At 43.6% G+C, this 23,829-nt stretch overlaps 1 pseudogene; it reads left to right on the top strand.

Moving 5' to 3' along the window:
• LOC109877887 (tumor protein p53-inducible protein 11-like) overlaps nucleotides 1-23,829 on the top strand; it is a 99,586-nt pseudogene that overhangs the window by 23,321 nt on the left and 52,436 nt on the right.

The following is a 23,829-nucleotide window of genomic DNA, read 5'->3' as shown; positions in this document are numbered from 1 at the left end:
CATCTGACCATATGACATTCTCACCATCTTCTGGATCATCCAAATGCTCTCTAGCAAACTTCAGACGGGCCTGGACATGTACTGGCTTAAGCAGGGGGACACGTCTGGCACTGCAGGATTTGAGTCCCTGGCGGCGTAGTGTGTTACTGATGGTAGGCTTTGTTACTTTGGTCCCAGCTCTCTGCAGGTCATTCACTAGGTCCCCCCGTGTGGTTCTGGGATTTTTGCTCACCGTGCTTGTGATCATTTTGACCCTACGGGGTGAGATCTTGCGTGGAGCCCCAGATAGAGGGAGATTATCAGTGGTCTTGTATGTCTTCCATTTCCTAATAATTGCTCCCACAGTTGATTTCTTCAAACCAAGCTGCTTACCTATTGCAGATTCAGTCTTCCCAGCCTGGTGCAGGTCTACAATTTTGTTTCTGGTGTCCTTTGACAGCTCTTTGGTCTTGGAGTGGAGTTTGGAGTGTGACTGTTTTGAGGTTGTGGACAGGTGTCTTTTATACTGATAACAAGTTCAAACAGGTGCCATTAATACAGGTAACGAGTGGAGGACAGAGGAGCCTCTTAAAGAAGAAGTTACAGGTCTGTGAGAGCCAGACATCTTGCTTGTTTGTAGGTGACCAAATACTTATTTTCCACCATAATTTGCAAATAAATTCATTAAAAATCCTACAATGTGATTTTCTGGATTTTTTTCCCCTCATTTTGTCTGTCATAGTTGAAGTGTACCTATGATGAAAATTACAGGCCTCATCTTTTTAAGTGGGAGAACTTGCACAATTGGTGGCTGACTAAATACTTTTTTGCCCCACTGTGTGTGTGTGTGTGTGTGTGTACTACATTTACGCTCCCACACAAAATCAACGTACATACACTAACTACACACACACTTTTACTCTTCATTTGCTGCTTCTACATTCTTTACTATTTAATTTATTATCCTGAAGTTTCTTTACCCTGCCTTTTCAAGTCCATATCTCCCTCAAATACCTCGTACATCTGCACATTGATCTGATATTTCCTGTATATACAGTGCCTTGCGAAAGTATTCGGCCCCCTTGAACTTTGCGACCTTTTGCCACATTTCAGGCTTCAAACATAAAGAAGAATCAACAAGTGGGACACAATCATGAAGTGGAACGACATTTATTGGATATTTAAAACTTTTTTAACAAACAAAAACTGAAAAATTGGGCATGCAAAATTATTCAGCCCCCTTAAGTTAATACTTTGTAGCGCCACCTTTTGCTGCGATTACAGCTGTAAGTCGCTTGGGGTGTGTCTCTATCAGTTTTGCACATCGAGAGACTGACATTTTTTCCCATTCCTCCTTGCAAAACAGCTCGAGCTCAGTGAGGTTGGATGGAGAGCATTTGTGAACAGCAGTTTTCAGTTCTTTCCACAGATTCTCGATTGGATTCAGGTCTGGACTTTGACTTGGCCATTCTACCACCTGGATATGTTTATTTTGGAACCATTCCATTGTAGATTTTGCTTTATGTTTTGGATCATTGTCTTGTTGGAAGACAAATCTCCGTCCCAGTCTCAGGTCTTTTGCAGACTCCATCACGTTTTCTTCCAGAATGCTCCTGTATTTGGCTCCATCCATCTTCCCATCAATTTTAACCATCTTCCCTGTCCCTGCTGAAGAAAAGCAGGCCCAAACCATGATGCTGCCACAACCATGTTTGACAGTGGGGATGGTGTGGTCAGGATGATGAGCTGTGTTGCTTTTACGCCAAACATAACGTTTTGCATTATTGCCAAAAAAGTTCAATTTTGGTTTCATCTGACCAGAGCACCTTCTTCCACATGTTTGGTGTGTCTCCCAGGTGGCTTGTGGCAAACTTTAAACAACACTTTTTATGGATATCTTTAAGAAATGGCTTTCTTCTTGCCACTCTTCCATAAAGGCCAGATTTGTGCAATATACGACTGATTGTTGTCCTATGGACAGAGTCTCCCACCTCAGCTGTAGATCTCTGCTGTTCATCCAGAGTGATCATGGGCCTCTTGGCTGCATCTCTGATCAGTCTTCTCCTTGTATGAGCTGAAAGTTTAGAGGGACGGCCAGGTCTTGGTAGATTTGCAGTGGTCTGATACTCCTTCCATTTCAATATTATCCCTTGCACAGTGCTCCTTGGGATGTTTAAAGCTTGGGAAATCTTTTTGTATCCAAATCCGGCTTTAAACTTCTTCACAACAGTATCTCGGACCTGCCTGGTGTGTTCCTTGTTCTTCATGATGCTCTCTGCGCTTTTAACGGACCTCTGAGACTATCACAGTGCAGGTGCATTTATACGGAGACTTGATTACACACAGGTGGATTGTATTTATCATCATTAGTCATTTAGGTCAACATTGGATCATTCAGAGATCCTCACTGAACTTCTGGAGAGAGTTTGCTGCACTGAAAGTAAAGGGGCTGAGTAATTCTGCACACCCAATTTTTCAGTTTTTGATTTGTTAAAGTTTGAAATATCCAATAAATGTCGTTCCACTTCATGATTGTGTCCCACTTGTTGTTGATTCTTCACAAAAAAAATACAGTTTTATATCTTTATGTTTGAAGCCTGAAATGTGGCAAAAGGTCGCAAAGTTCAAGGGGGCCGAATACTTTCGCAAGGCACTGTAGCTTCACATTGTGGTCTGTGTGTGTGTATTACTAGTATTTTTTTTAAACTCTGCATCGTTGGGGCTCGTAAGCAAGTATTTCATCGTAAAGTCAACACCTGTTGTATTCTGCACAATTTAAAAAATATACATAAAAAATTGGTGTTAGTTGCTGTTTGGAAAAATAGGATCCTCAGGAAATAACACTGATAATGATAAACACAGTGTTTGTTTGATCAGCTGTTGTACAATATGGTAACACAGAAGAAAGTATTTTGACTGCACTGAGCCTTTAAGAGCCTAGGAGAGAGTGGAGAATGGGGGGGGGGGGGCTTTTCTTCCTTCCTGACATTCATCTTTAATTTCTTCATTGTCTGTTGTCAGCAGGTCAACCAGGGATCAGTAATGTGGCCCCTGGGTGGGTTGTGTGTGTGTGTGGGGGGGGTGTGTCTCCATTGACATCCAATGGGCAAGAGCTTCTTGCTTTTCACAAATAACACGGTAACATCTGTGACTGGAACACACACACACACACACACACACACACAAACACGTTGCTGTTACACCCCCCCCCCCCCCCCCCCCACACACACACACACACAAACACGTTGCTGTTACACCCCCCCCCCCCACACACACACACACTGACATCCAGTGAAGCAGTGACTGAAAAACCGTTGGGTTTCTGGTGCACAGGCAGAATTGAGTGCTACAGTATGAGAGAGGGCAGAGTTTAAGTGTACAGACACAACATTGAGTAGGCAGGGCAATTCCTGTCACCATATTCCCGGTGTAGGCTGAAAGAGGACAAATGTCAGTGGCACACGAACACTCTGTGACTGGCTGAAATGTCAGGCTTTGTTGTCAGTAATCTCTCAGGTTTTTTTCTGTCATGCTGTGTTTAGCCTTAGTTTGTGAGGTGTTACGAATCCCTTTTGGCCCGACAGTCTAGGGGGGATGGTAATGAGACCCGTAACATAACTCATGCAAATTATTATTGTGACAAAGTAAAAGTGTGAACGAAATAACCACGACAACAGAAATCTACCGTCAAACTCCAGGTTTATTAATAAACACACGGTAATGGGGGGGAAGCAGGAAAAGGGGCTGAGCTGGACCCAAGGAAAGAAACAATAAATATACAAAAACACCCCTAAGCTAGACTAGCCTACTTTAACAACAGCTAACTAACTAACCAAAAACACCCCTAAGCTAGACTAGCCTACTTTAACAGCTAACTAACTAACCAAAAACACCCCTAAGCTAGACTAGCCTACTTTAACAGCTAACTAACTAACCAAAAACACCCCTAAGCTAGACTAGCCTACTTTAACAGCTAACTAACTAACCAAAAACACCCCTAAGCTAGACTAGCCTACTTTAACAACAGCTAACTAACCAAAAATACAGTGGGTGGTCCGCCCAGTTCTAACTAGTGTATTTAACAAAGTTCACCTACGGGTAGTGTATGCCCATGGGCGACTTGTCTTGGTTTCCCCCTTTTCCCACCAGCAACAAACAAACACCATAACCAAAAACAATACTCACAGGAGATGACACAGTGATTTGGAGGTGCTCAAACAAAAGAGACACAAAGCGAGAGTGAAACACAGAGACCTATAGACATGGCATTTACAGAGAGATTGAGCTCTAGAGCAAACAATTGATTGGGTTTTTAAACCAAGGGAAAGGAACTGTGATAGGGTAGGAAACAGGAGAAGGTGTCTTCTGATTGATGATTGATTGTTGACTGATTGGGGAGTGATGATTTTCACCTGTGAGGGGAGAAGGAAAGGAAAGAAAAACACACACACAGGATAACTTTATCCGTAACATGAGGAATGAAACCTTTTTTGATTTAGTATTTTTAGATTGAAGATTCACTCCTGAATCCTGTTGGGAAGGAGTTCATCTCGTCAGTCAAACGCAGCATTTGTACATAGCGCGTCATGAATGCTTGTCGTTCACATGGTCACAAACAATGTTGCCTCACGACAATTTGCAGAGATGTAAAAAAAACAACATCTGTGACATTCCAGAAGCTGTCAGTCACATGTTTAGTTACTTCAGGTCTTCCTGTCAGACAGTGATTGTCTACACACTGAAAAACAAGCTATACTGACACTCTCTCTCTCTCTTTCTCCACCACAGGTGATTTCTGCAGGGTGCCATCACGTCAGGATATCTGTCCAGAGAAGGGCGTTGAATACTGGGTTAGGAGCTAGGTGTGGACCCCACTCCCAGACCCTCCAGATTCCTATATTTGAGTAAGTCTCCTCTCACTCGCTCTCTCTCTCTCTCACACACACACACACACACACACACACACACACACACACACACACACACACACACACATATATATATATATTTCTACTCTTGTCTCAGAATCCTGTACTGTGTGGTATCAATAGTTGAGATTCAGTGGCTGGAACTTCCATTTCTATCAGTAAATCACTCTTTGATTCTACTCTAGCCAGTACAGTCAGTAAATCACTCTGATTCCGCTCTAGCCAGTACAGTCAGTAAATCACTCTGATTCCACTCTAGCCAGTACAGTCAGTAAATCACTCTGATTCCGCTCTAGCCAGTACAGTCAGTCAGTAAATCACTCTTTGATTCTGCTCTAGCCAGTACAGTCAGTCAGTAAATCACTCTTTGATTCTGCTCTAGCCAGTACAGTCAGTCAGTAAATCACTCTTTGATTCTGCTCTAGCCAGTACAGTCAGTCAGTAAATCACTCTTTGATTCTGCTCTAGCCAGTACAGTCAGTCAGTAAATCACTCTTTGATTCTGCTCTAGCCTGTACAGTCAGTCAGTAAATCACTCTTTGATTCTGCTCTAGCCAGTACAGTCAGTCAGTAAATCACTCTTTGATTCTGCTCTAGCCAGTACAGTCAGTCAGTAAATCACTCTTTGATTCTGCTCTAGCCAGTACAGTCAGTCAGTAAATCACTCTTTGATTCTGCTCTAGCCAGTACAGTCAGTCAGTCAGCTCTTTTTCTTCAGTTCTCTTGTTCTTCACTATATTAGCCAGTATTCTACAGTTCAGTGCAGCATGTGAAGTTATTAAATCATTTATTTTTTATCTACAAGCTCATTGAAATAAGCATTGGCCAGTTCTGGTGGGCCTTGAGGCTGACTCGCTGTTGTGGGAGCGGATTAGGGGAGTGGGGGAAGGGGGTGCGGTGAGTGAGTGGGGGGGTGAATTGTGTGTGTGTGTGTGTGCGCGCTGCACAGGCAACACTATTTTATGATGTAGTTGGTGTCACATTTCCTGTCACCACTTTGACAAAAGCCCTCTTTCAGGTCTCTGTCACTAGGGGACTACTGTACGTCAGATACTAGACTGCCTTGGAGCCTACGTCTGAGGGCCTGCTTGTTGAACCATGATGGCATGTTGATGGACCTGTTAGTGTGTTTATTACACACTGCTAGGAGGATGGCTTGTTGAACCATGATGTCATGTTGATGGACCTGTTAGTGTGTTTATTACACACTGCTAGGAGGATGGCTTGTTGAACCAGGATGGCATGTTGCTCGACCTGTTAGTGTTTGTTATTACACACGGCTAGGAGGATGGCTTGTTGGGTCTCTTTAAAAAAAATATATATATATATATTTTTACACATTAAGACATTGACCGCGGGAAGTTTGCAAACGTTTCACAACGCAACTGTTTTCTGATGTTGTAATTTCCCTTTTCCTGTGTATCCCTCCACCAGAGAGACCTTGATGGGTCCCTTTTCTTGTGTATCTCTCCACCAGAGAGACCTTGATGGGTCCCTTTTCTTGTGTATCTCTCCACCAGAGAGACCTTGATGGGTCCCTTTTCCTGTGTATCTCTCCACCAGAGAGACCTTGATGGGTCCCTTTTCCTGTGTATCCCTCCACCAGAGAGACCTTGATGGGTCCCTTTTCCTGTGTATCCCTCCACCAGAGAGACCTTGATGGGTCCCTTTTCTTGTGTATCTCTCCACCAGAGAGACCTTGATGGGTCCCTTTTCCTGTGTATCCCTCCACCAGAGAGACCTTGATGGGTCCCTTTTCCTGTGTATCCCTCCACCAGAGACCTTGACGGGTCCCTTTTCTTGTGTATCTCTCCACCAGAGAGACCTTGATGGGTCCCTTTTCCTGTGTATCCCTCCACCAGAGAGACCTTGATGGGTCCCTTTTCCTGTGTATCTCTCCACCAGAGAGACCTTGATGGGTCTGACCAGATTGTTGAACGGACCATTTTTAAGTCTCGGGGTTCCCCCAAAAAATGCTTTTTTTTTGTAGTAGGACCCCTAGTGGGGGAGTGGACCCCTAGATTTAGTCGCAGTAGGACCCCTAGTGGGGGAGTGGACCCCTAGTGGGCGGGTGGACCGCTAGTGGGGGAGTGGACCCCTAGATCTAGTCGTAGTAGGACCCCTAGTGGGGGAGTGGACCCCTAGTGGGGGAGTGGACCCCTAGATCTAGTCGTAGTAGGACCCCTAGTGGGGGAGTGGACCCCTAGTGCGGGAGTGGACCCCTAGATCTAGTCGTAGTAGGACCCCTAGTGTGGGAGTGGACCCCTAGATCTAGTCGTAGTAGGACCCCTAGTGTGGGAGTGGAACCCTAGATCTAGTCGTAGTAGGACCCCTAGTGGGGGAGTGGACCCCTAGTGGGGGAGTGGGAAGGAAACTCCACTTCTACAGGTTAATGGGCTTTCTCTTGTTGTCATGTTGAAAGCACACCGTGTCACATTCATCTTGGTTACGGGTGTTTTGTGATGCGAACTAGGGTTTTTAAAAAAACATGTTTTTCTGCCTGAAAGTGTTGTTTCCGGAGCAATTGAGGATAATGAGCTAGATTCCTTCTGTGCATCAAAACGCACCCCTCCAGGCAGGCAGGCAGGCAGGCAGGCAGGCACAATAATAATAATGACTAGATTCCTCCTGTGTTTTGTGTGCATCACATCCTGTTTAATGGTCTTTTATTTTTTATGCTGTAGACAGTAAGATCAGGGCAGCGACTGAACACCACCAACACACAACATCATGATCCACCTCCACTGTGCCAGGTTCAATACTCACACTGCTATGCTTTATCTTGGCCAGGTCGTAGTTGCAAATGAGAACTTGTTCTCAACTAGCCTACCTGGTTAAATAAAGGTGAAATAAAATAAAAATACCAGGAATGAATCCCTTTTCAACTACAGATAGATGTTGGAGACTAGTGTCAAACAGCACTCAGGGCCGTCCACACCAAGGACCATAACGGATAATTATGATAAATTATACATAACTATATAAAATGTTAGTGAGCGGCCACGCGAGAGGAACGTGTCATGTTTTATAGTTTTACGGCATGTCAAATCAACTGATCAATACATCCTGCGCGAGGGTAGGCCTGTTACTGAGATGCTAACACAGACCTTTTTGGGGTGTGTTCATTTGTCATAGTAAAAACAATGTTTTCTCATAGTTGTCAATTCGTTTTGGATATTTGTAATCTCACTGTGCTCATCTCTTTTTATTTTTTAAAGTGAGTACACGGTTAATTGTTTTTACGGCTGTAACCTGCAGTGATCTAGGCTAATTTGAATAAACGCTCAAATGCTCCTGTTTGTGAATGCGTGTTCCAAATGCTATTGTAGTTTTAGATTTTCCTGGGAATCCAAAGAGCTAAAGAGAGACTGACTGTAGCTGATGGCCAGGGTGAGGCCAGGGTGAGGCCAGGGTGAGGCCAGGGTGAGGCCAGGGTGAGGCCAGGGTGAGGCCAGGGTGAGGCCAGGGTGAGGCCAGGGTGAGGCCAGGGTGAGGCCAGGGTGAGGCCAGGGTGAGGCCAGGGTGAGGCCAGGGTGAGGCCAGGTGTGTGATTGTTCAAAGAGAAGATGCGAGATGTGTTAGTAGCTAATACAACCCATTATTTATTAGCTAAATGTTAGGCTGCCGTTGGTAAAAAGAAAAAAAAGATTGCCGTTATCATACTGATATGTGTTGTTTTGTTGTGGATCGTTATTCTCCCAGGTCGTCTTATAATTAAGACCAATGTGGTCGCCAATGTGGTCGCCCAGTTCAGCTTACTCTGCCTCTCCTCTCAAAGCAGCCATGCGTATCTAGAACCAAGAACGCTTCAATGGAATGCAGTTTTTGACAGGTTGTTTGTTGTTTTTTTATCGTGGGAGGGACAGGGATGAAATGGCTTTTTAATTAAGGTGATCCAAACGATAGTGCTCCTGTTCACTTGAATTCGAATGATCTTGTAGTTATTGTCTTTGGTGTGGACGCCCCCTCAGTGGCACTGCTCACCCAAATCCCTCAGTGGCACTGCTCACCCAAATCCCTCAGTGGCACTGCTCACCCAAATCCCTCAGTGGCACTGCTCACCCTCTCCTCTGATTAGGTTTCTAAATTTGTATACACACAGTTTCATGGTCTAAACTCCATTAATACTCACAGCAATCATTCACTAAACAGGATACAAAACAAACTACAGTTTAACTTGAAACATGTTCCATTTTAATAGAGTCCATGAATGAAAATCTGTTACCGTGTTCCAACACGCATGCTTTCTGTTTCATAGTGGTAACAAAGCACTCAACAAATAATGATTGAACATTTTAATTTACATTTTTTTAATGTTTACATATAGCGTGCAGTAACATAAAGGAATAAATGCTGCTGGTATTTTAAATAATCTTATTCTGTTACCCAAGACTTTCATATGAGCTGTATTAATTACACTGTTTAGAATGTTGTGGTAGTTTGAAAGGGGGGGGGGGGACGCCCGAGACCCAGCGGATCTAGTGTTGAATGTTGTGGTAGTTTGAAAGGGGGGGGGGGGGACGCCCGAGACCCAGCGGATCTAGTGTTGAATGTTGTGGTAGTTTGAAAGGGGGGGGGGGGACGCCCGAGACCCAGCGGATCTAGTGTTGAATGTTGTGGTAGTTTGAAAGGGGGGGGGGGATGCCCGAGACCCAGCGGCTCTAGTGTTGAATGTTGTGGTAGTTTGAAAGGGGAGGGGGGGGGGATGCCCGAGACCCAGCGGATCTAGTGTTGAATGTTGTGGTAGTTTGAAAGGGGAGGGGGGGACGGACGCCCGAGACCCAGCGGATCTAGTGTTGAATGTTGTGGTAGTTTGAAAGGGGGGGGGGGGGGGGGACGCCCGAGACCCAGCGGATCTAGTGTTGAATGTTGTGGTAGTTTGAAAGGGGGAGGAGGGGACGCCCGAGACCCAGCGGATCTAGTGTTGAATGTTGTGGTAGTTTGAAAGGGGGGGGGGGATGCCCGAGACCCAGCGGCTCTAGTGTTGAATGTTGTGGTAGTTTGAAAGGGGAGGGGGGGGGGGATGCCCGAGACCCAGCGGATCTAGTGTTGAATGTTGTGGTAGTTTGAAAGGGGAGGGGGGGGGGGACGCCCGAGACCCAGCGGATCTAGTGTTGAATGTTGTGGTAGTTTGAAAGGGGGAGGAGGGGACGCCCGAGACCCGGCGGCTCTAGTGTTGAATGTAAAATATTTATCACAGTCCAATAAGTCGAGGTAGCCTCTCCCTCCTTCAGTCTGTTGTTCTCCTGTTTGAACATGACCCTTCCCTGTACACACACACACACACACACACACACACACACACACACACACGCTGACCACTAGAGTGGTGGTGGAATCTCACACACACATTGGATTTACAACCACGGTCAGACCAAGAGGCACAGTTGGCATCCTGTCACCCCCCGCCCCCTCTCCCCCCCCTCTCCCCTGGTATGCAGGCGTAAGGTGTTGATCCGATGCCTGGTGACTCAACCTGATGTGAAAGCCGACTGCTAAACTGCCAAGCAATGTAGCGACGGACAAGTACTAACACAGCCTTTCAGACGCACAGCCTTTCAGACGCGAGTCTCCGCTAATGTCTGCTGCCAGTCTGCCAAAGTGCCTACTTTAAAAAACAAAGTCCTTGACTCACCAACTCGATCATAACAGCAGGACGGGTGCAGTGGTGTTGTGTTCATCAGTTGCTTTAACCTACAGGACATCCAATGCTATTGATTCAAAGCCACTTCAGGTAAATAGGTTAGCTAGAAACTATATTCATGGACGCTATCGACACATTGTTCATTCTGCCTTTTACATTTTTTTAAGGTTTCTGAGACGAGCAATAGGTACTCCTATTATATAACCTGTTTTTATTGTTTCAAAGTAACAAATTCAGAAATATATTTTGAAAGGCTTCTGCTTGAGTGACGGTGTGACTAGACGAATGCAGATGCATGCTAATATATGCGTGAACCACCTGACCACCTGCTGGGACCAAATCATTTAAACCCTCGTGGTGACACAAAAGAATGCTTGGGTTTTAAAACACAGCCACCATCACATGGACACTAAGTCGGTCAAATCGGGCTCGACAGTGCGGACTATTTTACTCACATATGCGCTTAGATGTGCTGCTGTGCCACCAGGAATTTTAATTTAGGAGCACCAGTACACCTAGAAAAATGAAGGATTGTAGCTTTATATATATATAATATATTTTTTATTCTCCTAAAGCGTAGAGTCCTTGTTGTGTGTGTGTGTACGTACTGTGTAGAGATCAAGATGGTTTGATCTAGGAGACTGGTTGGTTATCAATACAACAATGTGGTGTTCTCTATTCAAATAAATCAGAAATGTCAGCCCCACCTCTTTCACCCATAACCTTTTTAAAGAGGTACTGTACTACAACAACAACAACAAAAAACACTCAATTTCCTGGTTGCTAATTTCAGTTTGTGACAAAACAAAGCAAGTATAGTTTAGAGAATCATTGTACCATCTGTGAAATATACTGTATTTTCCTGAACCAAAAATATTGTACTTTCAGAAAACCGAAAGTAAAAGACGCAAAAGAAAGCATAGAAATAACACACATAGAACAGACCTACTGCTTCTTAGACTGGTTTTCAATGAGAGTGATAGATCTATAATGCATAGAACAGACCTACTGCTTCTTAGACTGGCTTTCAATGAGTGATAGATCTATAATGCATAGAACAGACCTACTGCTTCTTAGACTGGCTTTCAATGAGAGTGATAGATCTATAATGCATAACAGACCTACTGTTTCTTAGACTGGCTTACAATGAGTGATAGATCTATAATGCATAGAACAGACCTACTGCTTCTTAGACTGGCTTTCAATGAGTGATAGATCTATAATGCATAGAACAGACCTACTGCTTCTTAGACTGGCTTTCAATGAGAGTGATAGATCTATAATGCATAGAACAGACCTACTGCTTCTTAGACTGGCTTTCAATGAGAGTGATAGATCTATAACGCATAGAATAGACCTACTGCTTCTTAGACTGGCTTTCAATGAGAGTGATAGATCTATAATGCATAGAACAGACCTACTGCTTCTTAGACTGGCGTTCAATGAGTGATCTATAATGCATAGAACAGACCTACTGCTTCTTAGACTGGCTTTCAATGAGAGTGATAGATCTATAACGCATATAACAGACCTACTGCTTCTTAGACTGGCTTTCAATGAGTGATAGATCTATAATGCATAGAATAGACCTGCTTCTTAGACTGGCTTCAATGAGAGTGATAGATCTATAATGCATAGAACAGACCTACTGCTTCTTAGACTGGCTTTCAATGAGAGTGATAGATCTATAATGCATAGAACAGACCTACTGCTTCTTAGACTGGCGTTCAGTGAGAGTGATATCACACGTTGCCATGTGAATTTGGTCGAGGCGCTAAAGCACCTCTCAGTATAGCTTTCTGTCTCCTCTGCTTATTAAGTCCTATTTTCCAAGGAAAACGACAATTCACCATCTCTTTTTGATGGTGACGATGTTACGATCTGTAAAGGACAATCTCTGGCTGCTGCTCATTTCAAACTAATCAAATGTTCCAGTATACCTATTGTCTGACTGGATAAGGACACATGGCATTACTAGCCTGTGGTTCAGCAGTGTGTGTGGGGTGTTTGTGTGTGTGGGGTGTTTGTGTGTGTGGGGTGTTTGTGTGTGTGTTTGTGTGTGTGGGGTGTGTGTGTGTCCCACCGGTAACTTTATCCTGGCTACTCTGACTCCTTGCTCCGCCCATAACGCTACACAGTGGCCACGGACATTTTAGTTTCTTCTCCGAGTACCTCCCCGTCCCTTCACCTTTTCCCTGATTTGAAACCAGTTTATCATTCCCTGACGTCAAACATGCTGACAGACACATTCACTTTGTTGCTGTGTAAACTCACCTGTGCCCTGATGGCATTTTGTGTTGCTCACTGAATCCTGACTAGCGAGCCGCAGGGCTCTTACAGACTTACGCTACAATTGTCATTTTACAACAAACTATGTCTACACTGTATTTCTGATCAATGTGAAGTTATTTTAACGGACAAAAAAAAAGTGATTTTCTTTCAAAACCCAGGACATTTCTACCCAAAACTTAAGTGTGTCTGTCTCAAGTGTAGATGAAGGGAATGTATGAATGTATTCAGACCACCTGACATTTTTATTATGTTACAGCCTTATTTTAAAATGGACAAATCATTTCCTCATCTACACACACAATTCCCTATAATGACAAAGTGAAAATACCTTTTTCATTTTTTTTGTGTTTTTGTTGCAAATGTGTGTAGTAGAGGTCGACCGGTTAATCGGCATGGCCAATTTTCAAGTTTTCGTAACAACCGGTAATCAGCGTTTTTGGACACTGATTATAGCCGATTACATTGCACTTCATGAGGAGATTGTGGCAGGCTGACCACCTGTTATGCGAGTGCAGCAAGAAGCCCAGGTAAGTTGCTAGCTAGCATTAAACTTATCTTTTATAAAAAAAACAATCTTAACATATTCGCTAGTTAAATAGACCATGGTTGATGATATTACTAGTTCAACTAGCTTGTCCTGTATAATCAATACGGTGCCTGTTTTAATTTGTCATCCAATCACAGCCTACTTGGCCAAACAGGTGATGATATATGAAAAGCACATTCTTGTCAGGGTATATGCAGCAGTTTGGGCCGCTTGGCTCGTTGCGAACTGGGCGAAGACCATTTGGCGCAAAGTACAGCGAGATCCTTGATGAAAACCTGCTCTGGAGCACTCAGGACCTCAAACTGGGTTGAAGGGTTCACCTTCCAACAGGACAACGACCCTAAGCGCACAGCCAAGACAACGCAGGAGTGGCTTGGGGCAAGTCTCTGATTTTTGTTCTTGAGTGGCCCAGCCAGAGCCCTGACTTGAACATCTCTGGAGAGACCTGAAAATAGCTGAGCTTCGCCGCTCTCCATCCAACCTGACAGAGCTTGAGAGGATCTGCAGAGAAGAATGGGAGAAACTCTCCAAATACGAGCTTGTAGCGTCATACCCAAAAGGGTCAAGTCTGTAATCGCTGCCAAAGGTGCTTCAAGTACTGAGTAAAGGATCTGAATACTTAGGTAAATTTTGATATTTCATTGTTTTTAATACATTTGCAAACATCTTAAACAGTTTTGATATTATGGGCTATTGTGTGGGAAAGTAAACATTTGAATCCTTTTTAGTTTAAGGCTGTAACATAACAATATGTAGAAAGTTAAGGGGTCTGAATACTTTCTGAATGCACAGTCTGAATACTGTGTTTATATATTAAGAGCAAAGTGATCTGTGTTCAGGGGGTGTATTCATACCGCCAATTCTGTTGAACTTTTCTTAAACGGAAGCAAACGGTAAGAAATGGGGATAAACATACCTGAATTTGTCCAATAGAAACTCTTGTTTTGCAAATGTTAGACTAACGATTACAACCTACAGTAGATCAGCTAGATGTGGGGAAGAGTGCAAGGCGGTATTGAATGTGTCACTCAGTCATCTTGATTGCTTTAATTCCTCTCTACCGGTGTGCACCTACGCTGTAAACTTTCATTTATTGTCTAGGTTGAGGCAACCTCATGATGGGTATAGGGAACAATGGAGTATAATGTAGTAACCTATACCTGTTGACGATACATTGAACTGGGTGAACGGAAAATGAATGACAGACGTTCCAATATGCTGTAATAGAAATAAGGCCCTTCTCCAAAAGATAAAAAGATAGTCCTCCCTCATCTTAAACGGCACCAACCACCCCTGGACTCCATGATCATTAGTCATGTAATGCCTGGTGACGTCACTATCAGGAATAACACTTTGTATCGTCTTAAAATGAGAACACCATTACTCAACAACACTAAAATAAAGAAGTGTAATATGTGTGTGAATTCAACATGTAAAACATGGCTCAGATATGGTATAGCCTTTTGCTATGGAAATATGTGTCTGTGTGACTCATAAAGGATACTGTAGTGACCATAGCTGTGGTTTCCCACTCTGGGGTGATGGCCTGTCACTGTTAAGTACAGCGCCTTCACAAGGTATTTAACCCTTTGATTTTCCACATTGTACTGTGTTAGACAGAATTGAACATTTCTTGAATTTTTGATTTTTTTGGGGGGGGTCACACAATACACCCCATAATGAATATGAACAACAGTCATCCGATATGCTGTAATATAAAATAAGGCCGTACTTTACCACCTAATAGGTAGGAACAGCACAATTTTAGTGATCAGAACCTTGTAATATCAGGTTGTAAGTTTATATCCCATCCTAACAACTTCAATTAGAAATTTTATTTTGAACTGGGGTAAAATAAAACCACATTTTACGGAGAATGCATTACATAGGATGAAGAAACAAAACTCCAAGCCGCAACTCCACACTACTTGTCAAACAGAGAACTGATACTCGTTGTTGGGATTGGTGTGGTGGGTCAATGGGTGGGTTTTTGACAAAACATTTTTTGCAATCTTCATGTCGAACTCATTGATTATTTTTTTTTGAATTGTTTTGGGTCCAAACAAGAATTCATGTACTGTATTTATTGAATATGATATGAATTTTAAATTGCTAATTTGGGTGGAATCAATTAGCTTAAATTTATCAGACATCCAATGTATATTTCAATCAAATGAGGTTGCAGGAATGCTAATCTTATCTGTTTTCTAACTACAGAAATGATTTCAGAACAATCTGAGGTGGTGGGTGTTAAATCCTCTTGAGGTGGAACAACCCATTATTGTGTATCTGTAAGAGCCCTGCAGCTCGCTAATCAGGTTTCAGTGAGCAACACAAATGCCATCAGGGCACAAAAAGCTAAACACTCTCCCATATGTGTGTGTGTCTATCTGGTTGAAGTCAGTGAATGATGATGGCTCGCTGGGGAGCCATTTAATTTGGCTCGCTCAACAATTATCTGCAGGAAAGTTACAAAATCGTTCTCTGAAGATGGTGAATCCTCACTGCAGGAACATTGAATAGTTAGGAGAGCATATAATTCTGTTCCAAGCAAATCAAATTATTTGGTCACGTAATTTTTTTATATTTTTTATCGCATATTTCACAATCTGACAGCGGTAAGGTACCTTATTTTAGGCTTGATATTAGCAAATATTTTCATGTTTCTCACATTTTTTTTGAACGAAGATCTGTTTGAGTCTCTCTTAACAATGAACGGAGCCAAATGAACTGTGACTAAAACGACTGACATAAAACTAGACTAAAATTGTCAGATTGGAGTGTTCAAATGTAAAAAAAAAATACTGTTAAATACCACCCTATTGTGAAACATATTTAGCCCATATCACAAGCCCTAGTTCAACCAATGACTTGAACGATTAATGAGGGTCACGGGCAACATGGAGACAGCAATGACAGATCTGTTAGAAGAAAGGAATAGTGTTGGTACAGTTTCTACACCTGCATTGCTTCTTAGGTTCTGGCCTTTCTAGGGAGTTTTTCCTAGCCACCGTGCTTCTTAGGTTCTGGCCTTTCTAGGGAGTTTTTCCTAGCCACCGTGCTTCTACACTTGCATTGCTTGCTGTTTGGGGTTTTAGGCTGGGTTTCTGTACAGCACTTTGAGATATCAGCTGATGTAAGAAGGGCTTTTTATAAATACATTTGATTGATTTTTGTATTGCAGTAAGGAAAGTTAACGGAGTGACATGCTAAACCTGGGTCTTGTTCATTAGGAAAGAGCGTAGCAAAACATTTTCAAAGCGGTGCGCCTCAAACTATAGTTTTCTTATTGGACAACTTTAATTAACAGGGCTGTGGTGCTGTCAACAATCAGTGGAAATCCCTTTCTCTCTGAGTATTTAACTCTAACTGACTTAACCATCCGCAAACACTGTTTTACTATTGGTCAATAATGCAGTTTGACACATCTGTTTCTCGCCTTATTTGGTGTGTGTGTGTGTGTGTGTGTGTGTGTGTGGTTATATACCAGCTGCATAATGCATTCAATAGATCTCGGATGATTAAGCTTTTACATCGGCAGGATTGGCAATAAAAAAATATGAGCATAAGCCTATTTATGGCTTGTGTTCTACAGACACGTTTTATAGATTTGTTGATGATTCACTTTATTGGTCCCGTGTGTGAACTCATTAAAAGAGGATCTGAATAAAGGAATAAAAATACTTCTGTTCTGCGTAAAACCATGTAACAGAACTTGTTGATTTTTAAAGCATTGTGTTAGTGTAGAAGCTCCCCCTATACGTGCCATAGCTTTTCAACCAGTGGTTAGACCAAACTAAAATAATGTTAGCGATGCACCAACCCAGGACTCGCTACGTGACACATGATAGACCCCAGATCCTCTGTGGATCGGAACGCGTCTTATGTGCATCTGACTTTCAATCAGCTAATTCATCCTGTTGATGCGAAGAACGACTCGGGAGACGCAGACTGAGCGTGCTCAATCGAAAACCCCTGTCCGTCATCCAGCCGGGCTGCCTAGCAACCAGGTAGAGCCTCCGCACAGCAAGCAGGGATTGGATGAGACTGAAAGGAAGTGTGGGGGTAGATGAGTAGGAGGGGGGTGGGAGGGCGGCACCTCAGGGCTCAGTCTTCATTCCCACCTTAATTTCTTTTGATTTTTCAGAAAATAACTTGACCTAAAGATGGTTTGAAGCGATAAAGAACAAGATCCTTGGTCTTTTCCTGTTGATTTCTAAACCTGGACTGTATGAAGTATGATGAACACTGATATAGGTTTCATCCATTGGAAGGCTATTCTACAAAGCCCTAAGGCTCGCTTTGCTTATTCAAATGGAAAAACTCCAGGCTTGATTGAGTTTTCCCACAGCGGCAAGCGTCACACGATTTTTTAAAAGAACATCCGTCCATGGCAGTCAGGGGGGACAAGATGCCTTGGCTGTTCACGCGTTAAGGCGTATTAGTAGGAACAGAAGCTCCGTGAGCTGTCAGCAAGCTGCCATGGCACGCCGTGGCGGATGATTTGGTACACCCCCCCCCCCCCCCCCCCCCTCAGGCGCCGGCTGCCAGCATCCTCTCTGAGACTGTGGCTGCTGCAATTACACTCTTCATCATGGAAGACGAGGGCTTCTGTTTGGGGTGAAACGCATGAAGGAGGGAGCTTCTCCGCCATGATCCTCAGTCCTGTCAAAGTGGCCGTGAGATGTGAAACAAGTCACTCTCTCTCTCTCTTTAGACTCGCTGTTGACATATATGTGGTGTTGCATGTCACCGTAGTGATTGATGGGGTGTATTTACACACACACACACGTTGCAGACCGGATGGTGTGAGACTCGGTGCCCTTTTTATTGACTCGATGTGGGAACGCTAACATGGAAGTACTGTGTAGATCAGTGATGTGTGTGTGTGTGTGTGTGTGTGTGTGTGTGTGTGTGTGTACCCATTTTAGTCTACTGGTGTAGGGTTACCAAGTGGGACTAAAATGTTCTTTCATCCAACACATGCTATGGTGTGAGGTTACCTGAAGTGGTACAGTTCTGTTGCTTTTCTTATCTAGTCTAGTGTTACCCTGATCCTGCTATGGTAGTCTAGGGTTACCCTGATCCTGCTATGGTAGTCTAGGGTTACCCTGATCCTGCTATGGTAGTCTAGGGTTACCCTGATCCTGCTATGGTAGTCTAGGGTTACCCTGATCCTGCTATGGTAGTCTAGGGTTACCCTGATCCTGCTATGGTAGTCTAGGGTTACCCTGATCCTGCTATGGTAGTGTGCCTACATTGTATAAAGGGGATGTGCATTAAGTATGTTTGGCCCTGTTCTGGCTTTCCTCCATACTCCGCTTTCTCTTATGTCATTTATTAAACCATCTCTGAAGTGGTCTAATGGTTAGTATCACAACCCTCAGGACACGTTATACCAGAGGTGGTGGTCTAATGGTTAGAATCACAACCCTCAGGACACGTTATACCAGAGGTGGTGGTCTAATGGTTAGAATCACAACCCTCAGGACACGTTATACCAGAGGTGGTGGTCTAATGGTTAGAATCACAACCCTCAGGACACGTTATACCAGAGGTGGTGGTCTAATGGTTAGAATCACAACCCTCAGGACACGTTATACCAGAGGTGGTGGTCTAATGGTTAGAATCACAACCCTCAGGACACGTTATACCAGAGGTGGTGGCTTAACATGCTGAATAGACCAGGCACACACACATTATACCAGAGGTGGTGGTTAATGGTTAGAATCACAACCGTCAGGACACGTTATACCAGAGGTGGTGGTCTAATGGTTAGAATCACAACCTTCAGGACACGTTATACCAGAGGTGGTGGCTTAATGGTTAGTATCACAACCCTCAGGACACGTTATACCAGAGGTGGTGGTCTAATGGTTATAATCACAACCCTCAGGACACGTTATACCAGAGGTGGTGGTCTAATGGTTAGAATCACAACCCTCAGGACACGTTATACCAGAGGTGGTGGTCTAATGGTTAGAATCACAACCCTCAGGACACGTTATACCAGAGGTGGTGGTTAATGGTTAGTATCACAACCCTCAGGACACGTTATACCAGAGGTGGTGGTCTAATGGTTAGAATCACAACCCTCAGGACACGTTATACCAGAGGTGGTGGTCTAATGGTTAGAATCACAACCCTCAGGACACGTTATACCAGAGGTGGTGGCTTAACATGCTGAATAGACCAGGCACACACACGTTATACCAGAGGTGGTGGTCTAATGGTTGGAATCACAACCTTCAGGACACGTTATACCAGAGGTGGTGGTCTAATGGTTAGTATCACAACCCTCAGGACACGTTATACTAGAGGTGGTGGTTTAATTAACATGCTGAAATATCAAAACCAACTCTGAACAAACTATATTAATCTGGATTGACAGGTCGAAACGCATTAAACATTCATGGCAATTTAGCTAGTTAGCTTGCTGTTGCTAGCTAATTTGTCCTATTTAGTTAGCTTGCTGTTTCTAGCTAATTTGTCCTATTTAGTTAGCTTGCTGTTGCTAGCTAATTTGTCCTATTTAGTTAGCTTGCTGTTGCTAGCTAATTTGTCCTATTTAGTTAGCTTGCTGTTGCTAGCTAATTTGTCCTATTTAGTTAGCTTGCTGTTGCTAGCTAATTTTGTCCTATTTAGTTAGCTTGCTGTTGCTAGCTAATTTTGTCCTGGGATATAAACACTGGGTTGTTATTTTACCTGAAATGCACAAGGTCCTCTACTCTTACAATGTATCCACAGATAAAACGGTAAACCTAATTCGTTTTCTAGTAATCTCTCCTCCTTCAGCCATCTTCTTCTTTGGACTTTATATGGCGTTTGGCAACAAACTCTATATCTCAAAGTATCCTTCCCTGTATAGCTAATAACCTTCTCATGTTTGCAGTGCAATTTGTATTCCTGGCTACTTCAATAAAGTCATTGCCCTGGTCAGTGTGCAACTGTTCAGGTACTATGGGAAATCTAAAAGTTCTATAGTTTAGGCTTCAGCAGAATACTGCTGGAAGCAAGCAGGCAGACAGTTAAGATGCACCACCAACTGGACTGGAGTGTGGACCTCTGAAAGATGAACAATCACCCAGGTGGGTATACGCTCCTAAAAATCAATGATTGGAGAGGCGGGACTTGCAGCGCGTCAAAAGCATTCAAATATAACCAAGTTCTATTTTAGTGCCTGGCCGCGAAGATGCGTGCGAGCAGTTTGGATGAAATGATTGAATAATGTGTATGTGTACTTTAAAAAAATGTATTTTTAAACTTTTGCAACGATCGCACACATAACGTAAGCTGTGTGGTCAGCATGTAACGGTTCGTACCACATTTTTAATACCAGAGTCTGCATGGTTTGGAATCCCATTCACTGCCTTTCTGATTCACTCTCCTCCTACCTTTTCAAGTCAATCCTTCCCTTTTTCTTACCTGTTGAAAGAAAATATAAAGGTGACAAAAGAAGAAGAAGGAATTCCTCATTTTTATTAGAGTTTCATAAGATCCATTCGTTTTTAGTGTCTGTTATTCAACGGTTAACTCGGGCAAAAAGCTGACATTTCCACACGAACCTGGTTCTGCTATTACGCCAGGGACACGGCCAGGGACACGGCCAGGGACACGGCCAGGGACACGGCCAGGGACACGGCCAGGGACACGGCCAGGGACACGGCCAGGGAACTTGAGATGAGCACCTCCGCTGTTTATCCTCTTTCTGCCTTCTCTTACTTAGGTCATTTAAAAAAACAATGGTTACCCGGGCAACGGGTTGACATCTGCCATTTCCACAGTAACCTAGGAATTTTACATCAGGGAGACCATTAGGGACCGTGTGTATTTGAAAGCCTCCCCCCCCCCCCCCCTCTTCTCTTCTTCAGATGGTTGCTGTGCAATAGCACGTATGTGTGTTTTGGCGTACTCTGTTATCGGATGTTGTCGTTTAGGTCATTGGTTTTCCTTGTCTGATCCAATTGGTACTGTGAATAGCCTATGGGAATTGGATGATACGCACAGCTGGAGCAGGACAGAACAAATCCTTAGAGACCTGTGTGTGTGTGTGTGTGTGTGTGTCAGACCTGAAAAAAAAATACAATTTGGTAGACTATTTGAGTTTTATAAATAACCATTCAAATATTCTGTTATTGTTCTTGGCTGTGTATTTTACCATAATCCTACACAGAAAGTAATTTAAATATCAGGTACTCAAATGTGGAGTGGAGATCAGTGTGCTGAAGGACCATGTACATTACCAGTCAACAGGTTGGACTCACCTAGAGATCAGTGTGCTGAAGGACCATGTACATTACCAGTCAACAGGTTGAACTCACCTAGAGATCAGTGTGCTGAAGGACCATGTACATTACCAGTCAACAGGTTGAACTCACCTAGAGATCAGTGTGCTGAAGGACCATGTACATTACCAGTCAACAGGTTGGACTCACCTAGAGATCAGTGTGCTGAAGGACCATGTACATTACCAGTCAACAGGTTGGACTCACCTAGAGATCAGTGTGCTGACGGACCATGTACATTACCAGTCAACAGGTTGGACTCACCTAGAGATCAGTGTGCTGAATGACCATGTACATTACCAGTCAACAGGTTGGACTCACCTAGAGATCAGTGTGCTGAAGGACCATGTACATTACCAGTCAACAGGTTGGACTCACCTAGAGATCAGTGTGCTGAAGGACCATGTACATTACCAGTCAACAGGTTGGACTCACCTAGAGATCAGTGTGCTGAAGGACCATGTACATTACCAGTCAACAGGTTGGACTCACCTAGAGATCAGTGTGCTGAAGGACCATGTACATTACCAGTCAACAGGTTGGACTCACCTAGAGATCAGTGTGCTGAAGGACCATGTACATTACCAGTCAACAGGTTGGACTCACCTAGAGATCAGTGTGCTGAAGGACCATGTACATTACCAGTCAACAGGTTGGACTCACCTAGAGATCAGTGTGCTGAAGGACCATGTACATTACCAGTCAACAGGTTGGACTCACCTAGAGATCAGTGTGCTGAAGGACCATGTACATTACCAGTCAACAGGTTGGACTCACCTAGAGATCAGTGTGCTGAAGGACCATGTACATTACCAGTCAACAGGTTGGACTCACCTAGAGATCAGTGTGCTGAAGGACCATGTACATTACCAGTCAACAGGTTGGACTCACCTAGAGATCAGTGTGCTGAAGGACCATGTACATTACCAGTCAACAGGTTGGACTCACCTAGAGATCAGTGTGCTGAAGGACCATGTACATTACCAGTCAACAGGTTGAACTCACCTAGAGATCAGTGTGCTGAAGGACCATGTACATTACCAGTCAACAGGTTGAACACACCTAGAGATCAGTGTGCTGAAGGACCATGTACATTACCAGTCAACAGGTTGGACTCACCTAGAGATCAGTGTGCTGAAGGACCATGTACATTACCAGTCAACAGGTTGAACTCAACTACACATTAAAGGGTTTTTCTTTATTTGTACTATTTTCTACATTGTAGAATAATAGTGACAACATCAAAACTAAACTATGAAATAACACACATGGAATCATGTAGTAACCTAAAAAGTGTTAAACAAATCTAAATATATTTTGGATTCTTCCTTGATGACCGCTTTGCACACTCTTGGTGTTCTCTCAACCAGTTTCACTTGGAATGCTTTTCCAACAGTCTTGAAGGAGTTCCCACATATGCTGAGCACTTGTTGGCTGCTTTTCCTTCACTCTGCAGTCCAACTTATCCCAAACCATCTTCATTGGGTTGAGGTCAGGTGATTGTGGAGGCCAGGTCATCTGATGCAGCACCATCACTCTCCTTGGTCAAATAGCCCTTACACAGCATGGAGAGGTGTTGGTCATTGTCCTGTTGAAAAACAAATGATAGTCCCACTGCAGAATGCTGTAGAATGCTGTGTTAGCCATGCTAGTTAAGTGTGCCTTATATTCTAAACAAATCAGACAGTGTTACCAGCAAAAAACCATCACACCACCACCTCCATGCTTCACGCTGGGAACCACACATGCGTACATCATCCGTTCACCTATTCAGCATCTCACAAAGACACGGCGGTTGGAAACAAAAATCTCAAATTTGGACTCGTCAGACCAAAGGACAGATTTCCACCGGTCTAATGTCCATTGCTCGTGTTTCTTGGCCCAAGCAAGTCTTCTTATTATAGTTGTCCTTTAGTCCTTTACTCCTCAGAACAGTTGATGTTGAGATGTGTCTGTTACTTGAACTCTGAAGCATTTATTTGGGCTGCAATCTGAGGTCCTGGTATCTCAAATGAACGTATCGTCTGCAGCAGAGGTAACTCTGGGTCTTTTTTTCCTGTGGCGGCCCTCATGAGAGCCAGTTATCTCAAATGAACGTATCGTCTGCAGCAGAGGTAACTCTGGGTCTTCCTTTCCTGTGGCGGCCCTCATGAG

The sequence above is a fragment of the Oncorhynchus kisutch genome, linkage group LG22 (assembly GCF_002021735.2).
Source record: "Oncorhynchus kisutch isolate 150728-3 linkage group LG22, Okis_V2, whole genome shotgun sequence".
Lineage (NCBI taxonomy): Eukaryota > Metazoa > Chordata > Actinopteri > Salmoniformes > Salmonidae > Oncorhynchus > Oncorhynchus kisutch.
The sequence above is the reverse complement of the archived record's forward strand: the minus strand, read 5'-3'. Positions and strand labels throughout refer to the sequence as shown.